The sequence below is a fragment of the Salmo salar genome, chromosome ssa20 (assembly GCF_905237065.1).
Source record: "Salmo salar chromosome ssa20, Ssal_v3.1, whole genome shotgun sequence".
Lineage (NCBI taxonomy): Eukaryota > Metazoa > Chordata > Actinopteri > Salmoniformes > Salmonidae > Salmo > Salmo salar.
In genome coordinates, this window is record NC_059461.1 from 63,055,272 (window position 1) to 63,070,284 (window position 15,013).

Below are 15,013 nucleotides of genomic sequence, written 5' to 3' on the forward strand. Positions count from 1 at the left end.
AGATGCGCATGGGTGTGGAATCTAAGACTGTTCTCAGGGCAGGCCTGGTTGGAGCTAAATGTGTTCAAGATGTGTCAGGGACAATTGTAGCATTTTAGCTAACCCTAACCCTTTTCCTAACCTTAACCTAATTCTCCTAACCTGCCAGGTAAATTATCCTAACCTGGTGCTTAAGTTCCCCTAACATGCTATGAAAAGTCACTTCTGCTAGTCAAAACCGGCAAACCTGCCCTGAAAATAGTCTTGGTTTCCACTAATGCGATACAGCGTGTACAGTTGAAGTCAGAAGTTACCATACACCTTAGCCAGATAAACTGAGTTTAAATGTTTCACAATTCCTGACATTTAATCCTAGTAAAAATTCCCTGTCTTAGGTCAGTTAGGATAACCACTTTATTTTAAGAATGTGAAATGTCAGAATAATAGTAGCGAGAATGATTTATTTCAGCTTTTATTTCTTTCATCACATTCCCAGTGGGTCGAAAGTTTACATATGCTCAATTAGTATTTGGTAGCATTGCCTTTAAATTGTTTAACTTGGGTCAAACATTTCAGGTAGCCTTCCACAAGCTTCCCACAATAAGTTGGGAGAATTTTGGCCCATTCCTCCAGACAGAGCTGGTGTAACTGAGTCAGGTTTGCAGGCCTCCTTGCTCGCACACGCTTTTTCAGTTCTGCCCACAAATTTTCTATAGGATTGAGGTCAGGGCTTTGTGATGGCCACTCCAATACCTTGACTTTGTTGTCCTTCAGCCATTTTGCCACAACTTTGGAAGTATGCTTGTCCATTTGGAAGACTCATTTGCGACCAAGCATCAACTTCCTGACTGATGTCTTGAGATGTTACTTCAATATATCCACATAATTTCCTCATGATGCCATCTATTTTGTGAAGTGCACCAGTCCCTCCTGCAGCAAAGCACCCCCACACCATGATGCTGCCACCCCCGTGCTTCACGGTTGGGATGGTGTTCTTCGGCTTGCAAGCCTCCCCCTTTTTCCTCCAAACAGTTCTATTTTTGTTTCATCAGACCAGAGGACATTTATCCAGTTGCAAACCGTAGTCTGGCTTTTTTTATGGCGGTTTTGGAGCAGTGGCTTCTTCCTTGCTGATCGGCCTTTCAGATTATGTCGATATAGGACTCGTTTTACTGTGGATATAGATACTTTTGTACCTGTTTCCTCCAGCATCTTCACAAGGTCCTTTGCTGTTGTTCTGGGATTGATTTGCACTTTTCGCACCAAAGTACGTTTACCTCTAGGAGACAGAACGCGTCTCCTCTCTGAGCGGTATGACAGCTGTGTGGTCCCATGGTGTTTATAGTTGCGTACTATTGTTTGTACAGATGAACGTGGTACCTTCAGGCGTTTGGAAATTGCTCCCAAGGATGAACCAGACTTGTGGAGGTCTACAATATTTTCCTGAGATCTTGGCTGATTTCTTGTGATTTTCCCATGATGTCAAGCAAAGAGGCACTGAGTTTGAAGGTAGGCCTTGAAATACATCCACAGCTACACCTCCAATTGACTCAAATGATGTCAATTTGCCTATCAGAAGCTTCTAATGCCATGACATAATTTTCTGGAATTTTCCTAGCTGTTTAACGGCACAGTCAACTTAATGTATGTAAACTTCTGACCCACTGGAATTGTAATACAGTGAATTATAATTGAAATAATCTGTCTGTAAACAATTGTTGGAAAAATGACTTGTGTCATGCACAAAGTAGATGTCCTAACCGACTTGCCAAAACTATAGTTTGTTAACAAAACATTTGTGGAGTGGTTGAAAAACGAGTTTTAATGACTCCAACCTAAGTGTATGTAAACTTCCAACTTCAACTGTAGATCTCAGGCAAATGTTAGCAAAGCGGCCCAATCTTCTGTTTAGTCCAGACATTTCTATATTTTGCCTCAACCCGAGGCAGCTCTGGACAAAAAGTCTGCCTTTGATGCATTCACATGATTTAAATCTTGGGATTAAAAACAAATCCCTCTTAAGAGTCATGCTGAATTCCAGGGGTGGTAAGCATTCTTCTAAAGCAGAGAAAACAAAATCTTCTCCTTTTTCTGTCTTTCTTCACATGATGAATTAATCTGGTTCATCCGTACATCCTTTTCCACCACCCATGCCATGCCCACACCAGTCTTTCCCCTTATCTACAAAATTTGGAACAGGGCTCTTCAACCAACAACTCCAGAAAAGGATATAATGTAGTGTACTGAAGCAGCTGATACCAAACAAACAAAAATATGACTTCACAGCAAAAATGCAGCATGTCTGACTGAATATACCTCAGTGTTAGGTTATCTGTGCATCTCCACACAGAGGAAAGGAAACTCCTCTGGAATGTGTATCTGCTGCTGGGCCTGGGCTTTTCGCTCTGTTATAATCCAGTATTGCAGTGGCATGACTAGCTTTGGACTTAGTTTTGTGTGCTGCTGAATGCTGATGCCTAACCAATATACAAGCCTATGCAATTTGTGAAAGCAATTTTGAAGAAGGGAGGAAGTGGGTTGGCTTTCAGCATCGCTTTTATAAAGATCATCTTCCAAACCAGTATTATTGGCTATATTGCTGTCCAGGGCACTGTCAGATGAATTTTCCATAATGTCCTGTCACAGTTTTTCAAATGCAGACTCGAATTGGATCAAATGTAGACTCGAAATGGAGCTAAGGGCTGCTTTGAGCAATTAGAGTCCTTGTTTATTCTGTTTGCATTAAGACGAAGCAGCGTTTGGATGTTCAGAGAGCATCATGGCTTCCAGCGTTTCAGCTTAAGCACATAATCTTGAGTTGCTAACATTGGGATTCTCTATAGGGATAGGACTACTGTACATATAGCAATAGGGTCTGGGAACATTTTAATTCACTTGCCTAGCCTAAATCTCCTGTGGTGATATCCAAATGCAGTATTGCTACAAGACCCCATCAACAAGAGGACATAGATTTAGGTCAACTTATTTCGCAACACATCCAAAAAGATGATGGCAGAAGTTTACAGAAACCAGCATGTTTTTATGTACTGTACTGATTATTGTAATTCATCACAGATGTTTTTATGCATCATGAGATTGACATTAAAAAAGAATTGTCCTAAAACAAAACAATGGCATAATGAGAAAATTGAACTAGCATAGGACTACATGTAACATAAAACTAAAGGAGTAAAAGGAGTAAACTACTTTAACTCACACATTTTGAAAAATAACAAATGCCCTATAAATGCATCATGCATCATCATCAAACCAATTTGGCCAGTGTCTCAGCACTTTCCCCTTTGGATTTGTGCAGTGTACTGTCATTAATCCATTCTATACAAACCAACATTTGAACACAATTACATGCAACAAAGAGGAAATACTGTAACCTATCCAGGAAGTGAAGGCCAAGATCCCTGATCTTACTCACAAGACACTCCAAAAACCACCAAAGAACAGATTAGAATAACTGTAATGGTTGTCGTCGGGAATGGAGGACCAAAACGCAGCATGAATGTGGATGCTCATCTTGTATTTATTTTCAATAAAGGTGAACACCAAAAGAAGAACTCACGAACAACAAAACAGTCTTGTCACGCTCACACACGCAAAACAAGAAACGCTCTCCCACAAACACTAAACCAAACACATACCCATATATAGGACTCCCAATCAGAGGCAACGAGAAAACACCTGCCTCCAATTGAGAGTCCAACCCCAATAAACCAGACATAGAAATACAAAAGACCAGAGACCACATAGAAATACAAACATAGAACATTTCCCAAAAACCCAGAAATAATAAATCAAACGCCCTACTAAATAAACCACCACCCCGAACCACATAAAACAAATACCCTCTGCCACGTCCTGACCAAACTACAATAACAAATAACCCTTATACTGGTCAGGACGTGACAATAACAGACAGGAATTCTAGAATCCAGATCAAATCTCCCATACAGAAATAAAACCACAAGCAGACATGCTTCCAACACCCTATACAGCTCTATTTTAAAGCTGTTTAGAGTTATGGAGAGGTAAAATACTCAACAACAACAAAAAATTAAATGTATACTGAATGTTTACATGACCTTGACACCATCTCACTTTCCATGTTCTGTAAACAGTCTTAACAGACAAACCATTGTTCATTTCCTCTTGGCATTGTAAAGTTGAATCACACAGAGTTTGATCAACCATCAGCTAAGATCTACTGTGAGTACCAAGGCTAGAGTGAACTTGAAAGAAACCACAAGGTGGGAAAAGCCAACTTGTGATCCAGTTTCCTAAAACAATTCACAGTCAGACTACAGGGTCTGTTTTGCATTTCTCCCACAGCGCTGTGCAAAACAATAGATATTTAAAAAGGTGATAATAGATCATTACTATCCACCATAACATGAATGGTAGAATAAATACAAACTGGACTATTTTTTATCCAAATGAAATTATTTTTGTGTTCTATTTTTGTGTTATTTTTATTGCATTGAAAAGCATGTCACTGAATACTGAAAACATATTCCACTCAGAGAAAGAGGCAGCCTGGGCCTAACTGTTCCCAGGCTTGTGGAGAGGCCTCCGTGTTTTGGGAGGGCTCGGTGGGCCCTCATTCCCAGCTGTGAGCTGCCTTTGGCCCCTGTCAGGACCATGATTGAGGCCCCCGGTGCTATGTGCCAAGAATTACAACCACTAGAACGCCTGGACTCAAACACCTCCCATTTCTTCTGTTAATTCCACACACCAAGTGACCATAAAAGGTTGAGACTCGTTCGAAAGAACCAGAATATAGTTTTTTTATGTTCAGGAGTCAAATCTGTTCACTACACAGTTGAGGTAGAATTGATAAGAAGTTAATGTATGTTTCCAAAAACTCGACTGGGACAAACATAGTATCCCTAGGCAGACAACTTGCCTCCCACATTAACAGTGTTCCAGCATACACGTCTGGTAAAAGCTTTGGTTGGGTTAGGCGGAAATAGACGCGCAGGAAATACATCCAGAGCCTTATCCATTTGTGCCCTGGCATAAACATCCTCACCAGACACAAAATTGGTATCTAGCTAAATGGAGCTCAGAAAGGATATTTTAAATGAGTGTATTTCGCATGTATCGTGACAGCTAACTTTAGCTTAACAAGATTTCAACCGCTGACTGGCTGTGTCTACAATTATCCTAGCCAGAAATACTTTAAGAAGCTAGATCATCTTGGGCCTAGTGTCTTGGGTCTAGCTGCCTGCATCCGCAGTGTTTCCTCTCTGTCATGTTGCTCTCAATTTAAGCCCCGCCTAACCAAACTTGTGATTTGCAGGGAGAGTTGTCTGTGTACTGTCAGTGTGGTTATGCAGCATATATACAGTACCAGTCAATAGTTTGTACACACCTACTCATTCAAGGGTTTTTCTTAATTTTTTACTATTTTCTACATTGTGGAATAATAGTGAAGACATCAAAACTATGAAATAACACATATAGAATCATGTAAATAAAAAAGTGTTAAAGAAATGAAAATATATTTTAGATTCTTCAAAGTAGCCACCCTTTGCCTTGATGACAGCTTTGCACATGTTTGGCATTCTCTCAACCAGCTTCATGAGGTAGTCACCTGGAATGCATTTCAATTAACAGGTGTGCCTTGATTAAATTTACATTTATTTCCTTCTTAATGCAATTGAGCCAATCAGTTGTGTTGTGACAAGGTAGGGGTGGTATACAGAATATAGCCCTATTTGGTAAAAGACCAAGTCCATATTATGGCAAGAACAGCTCAAATAAGCAAAGAGAAACAACAGTCCATCATTACTTTAACGGGATAGGTGACGCTAAACCGGGACAGTTGTTGCTCAATATGCGATAATGTGACTAGAATGATGTTGTAAACATCAGCCAATTCCGGGACATAGACATGTCTTATATGGGCAGAAAGCTTAAATTCTTGTTAATCTAACTTCAGTGTCCAATTTACAGTAGCTATTACAGCAAGAAAATACCATGCTATTGTTTGAGGATAGTGCACAACAACAAAACACTTTTATCATGGCAACTAGTTTGATACATTCACCTCTGAAGGTAAATAATGTACGTACATTCAGTAAACTTGCTCTGATTTGTCATCCTGAGGGTCCCAGAGACAAAATATAGTGTAGTTTGTTTGAAAAAAAAACATTTTATATTCAAATGTAGGAACTTGGTTCTTCAGTTTGACCTCATTGCTGTCTTTGGCTCCACACCCACCCTGCCTGGCCATCTAGATGTGCGAAGGTTAGTGTCTTTTCTAGCTCCTTGTGGCTCAGTTGGTAGAGCATGGTGTTTGCAACGCCAGCATGGTGTGTGCAACGCCAGGGTGGTGGGTTTGATTCCCACAGGGGGCCAGTACAAAAAAAAAAATGCATGAAAATGAAATGTATGCATTCACTACTGTAAGTCGCTCTGGATAAGAGCGTCTGCTAAATGACAAAAAAATAAATAATAATGTTCTGTATGGAAGCTAATGATCCATCATGTATGACATTCCTGGGAGTGTGTAACCCCCCCCCCCAAAAAAAAATGTACCATTGCATTTTTGTATGTTCTCTATAGTTATGTACTTGAAAATGTAGAAATTTACCAATTCGGCACATTTGGGCAAACTCCTGGCAGACTTGATACAAAATATTGTGTAGTAATGTAATTCTTCACTGGATCAGTATGAAACTTTGCACACACACTGCTGCCATCTTGTGGACAACATCTAAATTACACCTTGAGTCCAATCTCAATGAATGGCATTTCTCTTGCATTTCAAAGATTATGAGAAAAACAAATGTTCAACGCATGTTTTTTTATTTGTATAATATTTTACCAGATCTAATGTGTTATATTCTCCTACATTAATTTCACATTTCCACAAACTTCAAAGTGTTTCCTTTCAAATGGCATGAAGAATATGCATATCCTTGCTTCAGGTCTTGAGCTACAGGTATGCCATTTTAGGCAGAAATTGAAAAAAGGGTTTGATCATTAATTAAGACATGAAGGTCAGACAATATGGAAAATTTCAAGAACTTTGAAAGTTTCTTCAAGTGCAGTCGCAAAAACAATCAAGAGCTATGATGAAACTGGCTCTCATGAGGACCGCCACAGGAAAGGAAGACCCTCTGCTGCAGAGGATTGCAGCCCAAATAAATGCTTCACAGAGTTCAAGTAACAGACACATCTCAACATCAACTATTCAGAGGAGACTGCGTGAATCAGGCCTTCATGGTCAAATTGCTGCAAAGAATCCATTACTAAAGGACACCAATCAGAAGAAGAGACTTGCTTGGGCCAAGAAACTTGAGCAAAGTACATTGGACTGGTGGAAATCTGTCCTTTTGTCTGATGAATCCAAATTTGAGATTTTTGGTTCCAACCGCCGTGTCTTTGTGAGACGCAGAGTAGGTGAACGGATGATCTCCGCATGTGTGGTTCCCACCGTGAAGCATGGAGGAGGAGGTGTGATGGTGCTTTGCTGGTGACAGTCTGTGATTTATTTAGAATTCAAGGCACACTAAACCAGCATGGCTACCACAGCATTCTGTAGCGATACGCCATCCCATCTGGTTTGTGCTTAGTGGGACTATCATTTGTTTTTCAACAGGACAATGACCCAACACACCTCCAGGCTGTGTAAGGGCTATTTGACCAAGAAGGAGAGTGATGGAGTGCTGCATCAGATGACCTGGTCTTCACAATCACCCGACCTCAACCCAATTGAGATGGTTTGGGATGAGTTGGACCGCAGAGTGAAGGAAAAGCAGCCAACAAGTGCTCAGCATATGTGGGAACTCCTTCAAGATGGTTGGAAAAGCATTCCAGGTAAAGCTGGTTGAGAGAATGCCAAGAGTGTGCAAAGCTGTCATCAAGGCAAAGGGTGGCTACTTTTAAGAATCTGAAATATAACATATATTCTGACTTGTTTAACTTTTTTATTTACTACATAATTCCATGTGTGTTATTTCATTGTTTTGATGTCTTCACTATTATTCTAAAATGTAAGAAATAGTAAAAATAAAGAAAACCCTTGAATGAGTAGGTGTGTCCAAACTTTTAACTGGTACTGTGTATATAGTTGCAATGATTGAGAAAATTCAATAATTAGATAAAGTGTTAGGGGAAATTATATTTCAGCCATATCAAAATGTATGTAGCCAGTATGTCTCTCTAGTTCAGGGATATCAACCTGGGGTCCGCAGACCACTCACGGTAAGTGTCGCTGGCTTTTGGTAAACTTTCTTGACTTGGACATACATTTTTGCCAACACATGGTTAACCTTTGATTAACCAGCTAAACAGCTGCTATTAGCGAAAATGTGTTTGGAGTTACCTTTCTGGCTAATAGGTTATGTTAGAGTTCAGTTTACACTTTTTCTTCTAATTGTAATGTGGGGAGGCCAAAATAATGAAAAACGATCTACCAATTCTATTCATTTTAAAATGTTAATTACTTCTCCTTGCCATTATTATTCACCTGATAAGACAAGTCATTGGGTCCCTGGGTTGAAGACGCCTGATCTAAGCTATTCTAGCAACCACATCCCCAGTGATGTGGCTTGTGCTGGGTAACTGGCTAGTTGCACGGCTATCTCGGGACAAGTTGCAAAGTCAGCTACCTACAGTGGGGGAATAAAGTATTTGATCCCCTGCTGATTTTGTACGTTTGCCCACTGACAAAGAAAGGATCAGTCTATAATTTTAATGGTAGGTTTATTTGAACAGTGAGAGACAGAATAACAACAAAAATATCCAGAAAAACGCATGCCAGAAATGTTATAAATTGATTTGCATTTTAATGAGGGAAATAAGTATTTGACCCACTCTCAATCAGAAAGATTTCTGGCTCCCAGGTGTCTTTTATACAGGTAACGAGCTGAGATTAGGAGCACACTCTTAAAGGGAGTGCTCCTAAGCGCAGCTTGTTACCTGTAAAAAAGACACCTGTCCACAGAAGCAATCAATCAATCAGATTCCAAACTCTCCACCATGGCCAAGACCAAAGAGCTCTCCAAGGATGTCAGGGACAAGATTGTAGACCTACACAAGGCTGGAATGGGCTACAAGACCATCGCCAAGCAGCTTGGTGAGAAGGTGACAACATTTGGTGCGATTATTCGCAAATGGAAGAAACACAAAAGAACTGTCAATATCCCTCGGCCTGGGGCTCCATGCAAGATCTCACCTCGTGGAGTTGCAATGATCATGAGAACGGTGAGGAATCAGCCCAGAACTACACGGGAGGATCTTGTCAATGATCTCAAGGCAGCTGGGACCATTGTCACCAAGAAAACAATTGGTAACACACTACGCCGTGAAGGACTGAAATCCTGCAGCGCCCGCAAGGTCCCCCTGCTCAAGAATACATATACATGCCCGTCTGAGGTTTGCCAATGAACATCTGAATGACTCAGAGGACAACTGGTGACAGTGTTGTGGTCAGATGAGACCAAAATGGAGCTCTTTGACATCAACTCAACTCACTGTGTTTGGAGGAGGAGGAATGCTGCCTATGACCCCAAGAACACCCTCTCCACCGTTAAACATGGAGGTGGAAACATTATGCTTTGGGGGTGTTTTTCTGCTAAGGGGACAGGACAACTGCACCGCATCAAAGGGACGATGGACGGGGCCATGTACCGTCAAATCTTGGGTGAGAACCTCCTTCACTCAGCCAGGGCATTGAAAATGGGTCGTGGATGGGTATTCCAGCATGACAATGACCCAAAACACACGGCCAAGGCAACAAAGGAGTGGCTCAAGAAGAAGCACGTTAAGGTCCTGGAGTGGCCTAGCCAGTCTCCAGACTTTAATCCCATAGAAAATCTGTGGAGGGAGCTGAAGGTTCGAGTTGCCAAACGTCAGCCTTGAATCCTTAATGACTTGGAGAAGATCTGCAAAGAGCAGTGGGACAAAATCCCTCCTGAGATGTGTGCAAACCTGGTGGCCAACTACAAGAAATGTCTGACGTCTGTGATTGCCAACAAGGGTTTTGCCACCAAGTACTAAGTCATATTTTGCAGAGGGGTCAAACACTTATTTCCCTCACTAAAATGTAAATAATTTTATAACATTTTTGACATGCGTTTTTCTGGATTTTTTTGTCGTTATTCTGTCTTTCACTGTTCAAATAAACCTATTAAAATTGTAGACTGATCATTTCTTTGTAAGTGGGCAAACGTACAAAATCAGCAGGGGATCAAATACTTTTCCCCCCCACTGTAGCCTATAAAACTTACCAAATTGTGGTCTTCATAAGGTTGGAAAATTTGTTCAAACCAGTCCAGTTCCTTTTTCTATTTGCACACACTCTCTCCATGAAAAAATGTTCAGGAACATTCATTCGGTTTGATGTGGGCATTCAACTGTAGGTCAGTCGCATGATGTTGAGTGGGTAGCGAGAAAGTTCATTCTAGTTGTTACAATGGGTGGGTATGGCATCTGGCTTACTTGTCAAAGGGGGACTGGCCAGCTCACATCTATAGTTTTTATTTTTTTTTTAGCACAGATTATCCATTATATTGATCAGATCATCAAGTGGCCGTTGTAACAATGAAAATAAATGTCATCAAAAATGGAAGGTAGTCAGGAGGAGGTAAGGAGGAGGTAAGGGACCATTCTAGTCAATGGAAGGGAAAAAACATGTGTGAACAGGCACAACTTTGATATGAAGTGTTTTGCTCAAAGTTGCTGGGATGTCACGTGTCCGACCTCTATCAGTACACTCGTAACAACCAAAGCATTATGAAACTTCTATTTGAGAAAATAAGCCACCCGTAACAGATAGCCATTACTTTTTTGTTAACCAAATTCGACACTCTCATTGACCTCCATACAACAATTCCTGGATTGGTAAACTAAAAACGCAATCTGCTGGAGAAGACAGATTATGGGCTCAGTTACCCCTATTGCTTCGCCTCTTCCTATGGAGCCAGATAGCTGCCAAAAGGTTGAACGTACTGTAATGAAACAGCAGGGAGCAGGTCTCGAACCCTCGACCTTCAAACCCGAAGTCCGGCGCGCTATCGACTGTGCCGCAAAAGCATGCTCGAGCGGCAGAGTCGATTTCCACGCTTATAAACCCAGGGTCGTTACACTACTCCCTCCTTTCAAAGAGCGCGTCCTCGCGCTAGCTTGCGACTCAACGTCTTACAGGAACGCGCTCACCGGCCAAGCACACGCACTGTCGTGGATGCAAGGTCCGATCCCACTTCTGACACCAATGTAATGAAACAGCAGGGAGCAGGTCTCGAACCCTCGAACTTCAAACCCGAAGTCCGGCGCGCTATCGACTGTGCCGCAAAAGCATGCTCGAGCGGCAGAGTCGATTTCCACGCTTATAAACCCAGGGTCGTTACAGTACGTATCGTTAGGATCGTAAGAAAATCCATGCGTGAAACATGACACTTAACCATTAAAATAGATCTGTAAACATACAAACTCTATGTTACGACTATGAATGAACATTTACACGTTCAATTCTTACTTTACGTCTCCCTTTACTTGGTTACAGATCTTTTTTATATGTACAAACTTTTGTCAGGAATGTGGCATCTGCAAAGGACATGAACTGAATGTAGCTAGTCAAAGTTAACTAGTCAATCAAGCAACTCTAGCCCAGACATTAGAGTTGCTCTGCAGCTTCTGGTTTCATTTCTAAAATACACGTCTAGAACTTGTTTTAGAACTGCATTCAACAACGACATTATATCAGTAGATGGTGTAGTATAGGCTTAGGCCTATACTACACACAGAAGAGCCTTGTCTAGATTAACCGCCTAATCTGCAAAATAGAAAGTAAATATAATATAATTTAGGCTAGGCCTATTCCACTATCTAAATATCCCATGCTGTTGTGTGTTGTTTAATGGCCATATAATTGCATAATTTATTTTTATAGCCATGTGGGGCTACTGTGGTGATCATGTAACGTAATAAATCACACTTTTTCCAGTATTTGGGAAGATGGGCTGTACTGTAGGCCTTATATTAGGCATTTTGACTATTGTATTTGCGAATTCCACTCTGTATGTAGACTTGTTATAGTCATTTGCGTAGCACAACCCCATCACGCTGAGGCTATATCGTTATCAATAAATGAGACAAAACAAAATATTGATTAAGTCTTGGCTATAACCTGTCCTGAGCAAAATAGCAAAAGGTTTCCTAAATGGTCAAGACTATCTATAGCCTATTCTTATTGCCAGTACTGTTTTCCCTATCAGCCACTGCATGTGCTTCTTCAATTATTTTGTTTAAAATGTATTTAGAGGCAATATTTAGAGACCTGTGAGCTAGGGTCTCTTTTTTATTTTATTTATTTATTTCACCTTTATTTAACCAGGTAGGCAAGTTGAGAACAAGTTCTCATTTACAATTGCGACCTGGCCAAGATAAAGCAAAGCAGTTCGACAACATACAAAAACACAGAGTTACACATGGAGTAAAACAAACATACAGTCAATAATACAGTAGAAGAATAAGTCTATATACAATGTGAGCAAATGATGTGAGATAAGGGAGGTAAAGGCAAAAAAATGCCATGGTGGCAAAGTAAATAAAGTATAGCAAGAAAAACACTGGAATGGTAGATTTGTAGTTTGAAGAAAGTTCAGAGATAAAATATAAATAATATGGTGCAAAGGAGCAAAATAAATAAAATAAATAGATACAGTAGGGGAAGAGGTAGTAGTTTGGGCTAAATTATAGATGGGCTATGTACAGGTGCAGTGATCTGTGAGCTGCTCTGACAGCTGGTGCTTAAAGCTAGTGAGGGAGATAAGTGTTTCCAGTTTCAGAGATTTTTGTAGTTCGTTCCAGTCATTGGCAGCAGAGAACTGGAAGGAGAGACGACCAAAGGAGGAGTTGGCTTTAGGGGTGACCAGAGAGATATACCTGCTGGAGCGCGTGCTACAGGTGGGTGCTGCTATGTTGACCAGTGAGCGGAGATAAGGGGGGACTTTACCTAGCAGGGTCTTGTAGATGACCTGGAGCCAATGTGTTTGGCGACGAGTATGAAGCGAAGGCCAGCCAACGAGAGCGTACAGGTCGCAGTGGTGGGTAGTATATGGGGCTTTGGTGACAAAACGGATGGCACTGTGATAGACTGCATCCAGCTTGTTGAGTAGGGTATTGGAAGCTATTTTGTAAATGACATCGCCGAAGTCGAGGATTGGTAGGATGGTCAGTTTTACGAGGGTATGTTTGGCAGCATGAGTGAAGGATGCTTTGTTGCGAAATAGGAAGCCAATTCGAGATTTCACTTTGGATTGGAGATGATTGATGTGAGTCTGGAAGGAGAGTTTACAGTCTAACCAGACACCTAGGTATTTGTAGTTGTCCACAAATTCTAAGTTAGAACCGTCCAGAGAAGTGATGCTGGACAGGCGGGCAGGTGCAGGCAGCGATCGGTTGAAGAGCATGCATTTAGTTTTACTTGTGTTTAGGAGCAGTTGGAGACCACGGAAGGAGAGTTGAATGGCATTGAAGCTCGTCTGGAGGGTTGTTAACACAGTGTCCAAAGAAGGGCCAGAAGTGTACAGAATGGTGTCGTCTGCGTAGAGGTGGATCAGAGATTCACCAGCAGCAAGAGCGACATCATTGATGTATACAGAGAAAAGAGTTGGCCCAAGAATTGAACCCTGTGGTACCCCCATAGAGACTGCCAGAGGTCCAGACAGTAGGCCCTCCGATTTGACACACTGAACTCTGTCAGAGAAGTAGTTGGTGAACCAGGCGACGCAATCGTTTGAGAAACCAAGGCTACCGAGTCTGCCGATGAGGATGTGGTGATTAACAGAGTCAAAAGCTTTGGCCAGGTCAATGAATACGGCAGCACAGTATTGTTTCTTATCGATGGCGGTTACGATGTCATTTAGGACCTTGAGCGTGGCTGAGGTGCACCCATGACCAGCTCTGAAACCAGATTGCATAGCGGAGAGGGTGCGGTGGGATTCGAAATGGTCGGTAATCTGTTTGTTAACTTGGCTTTCGAAGACCTTAGAAAGGCAGGGTAGGATGGATATAGGTCTGTAGCAATTTGGGTCAAGAGTGTCACCTCCTTTGAAGAGGGGGGATGACAGCAGCTGCTTTCCAATCTATGGGAATCTCAGACGACACGAAAGAGAGGTTGAACAGGCTAGTAATAGGGGTTGCAATAATTTCGGCAGATAATTTTAGAAAGAGAGGGTCCAGATTGTCAAGCCCAGCTGATTTGTAGGGGTCCAGATTTTGCAGCTCTTTCAGAACATCAGCTGAATGGATTTGGGAGAAGGAGAAATGGGGGAGGCTTGGGCGAGTAGCTGTGGGGGGTGCAGTGCTGTTGAATGCAGTAGGGGTAGTTAGGTGGAAAGCATGGCCAGCCGTAGAAAAATGCTTGTTGAAATTCTCAATTATAGTGGGCTTATCGGTGGTGACAGAGTTTCCTATCCTCAGTGCAGTGGGCAGTTGGGAGGAGGTGTTCTTATTCTCCATGGACTTTACAATGTCCCAGAACTTTTAAGGGGAGCCCTATATAAAAACGGTTATAAAACACAAATAGATTTCTGAAATTATTCCACAAGACACCAGTACCCAAAATTATAGTTGAAGGCCTAGTTTTTTATTTGGATAGGTCTAAATTAAACATTGAATTATTAAAATAATAGGCTAAAGAACTTTGGAGAATTTAAATAATTTTGAATACACACATGGATTTCAATAAACAAATGAATAAGACATTTTTATTCTCTTTGATTTAGTTCCTATTGCAACTCAGACAAATGACAGAATGGATGACATACTGACTGACTGAAGGATGAATTAAATGATAAAATAAGTTTGAATGATGAGTTGCACACATCATGCATGCTCTGCACTTTATTTGGCTAGTAAGAAAATAAGCCTACATTAGGGTATAATAACTATGGCTGCATGCCTCCAGAAGGGGATCTTCTGAGGCTGAGGGGTGCTTTTCTGAAGGCGAATGCTGCTGTGATGCTGCATGGAGATCACAAGCTCTTCAACTGGGCAGCAGTGTCGT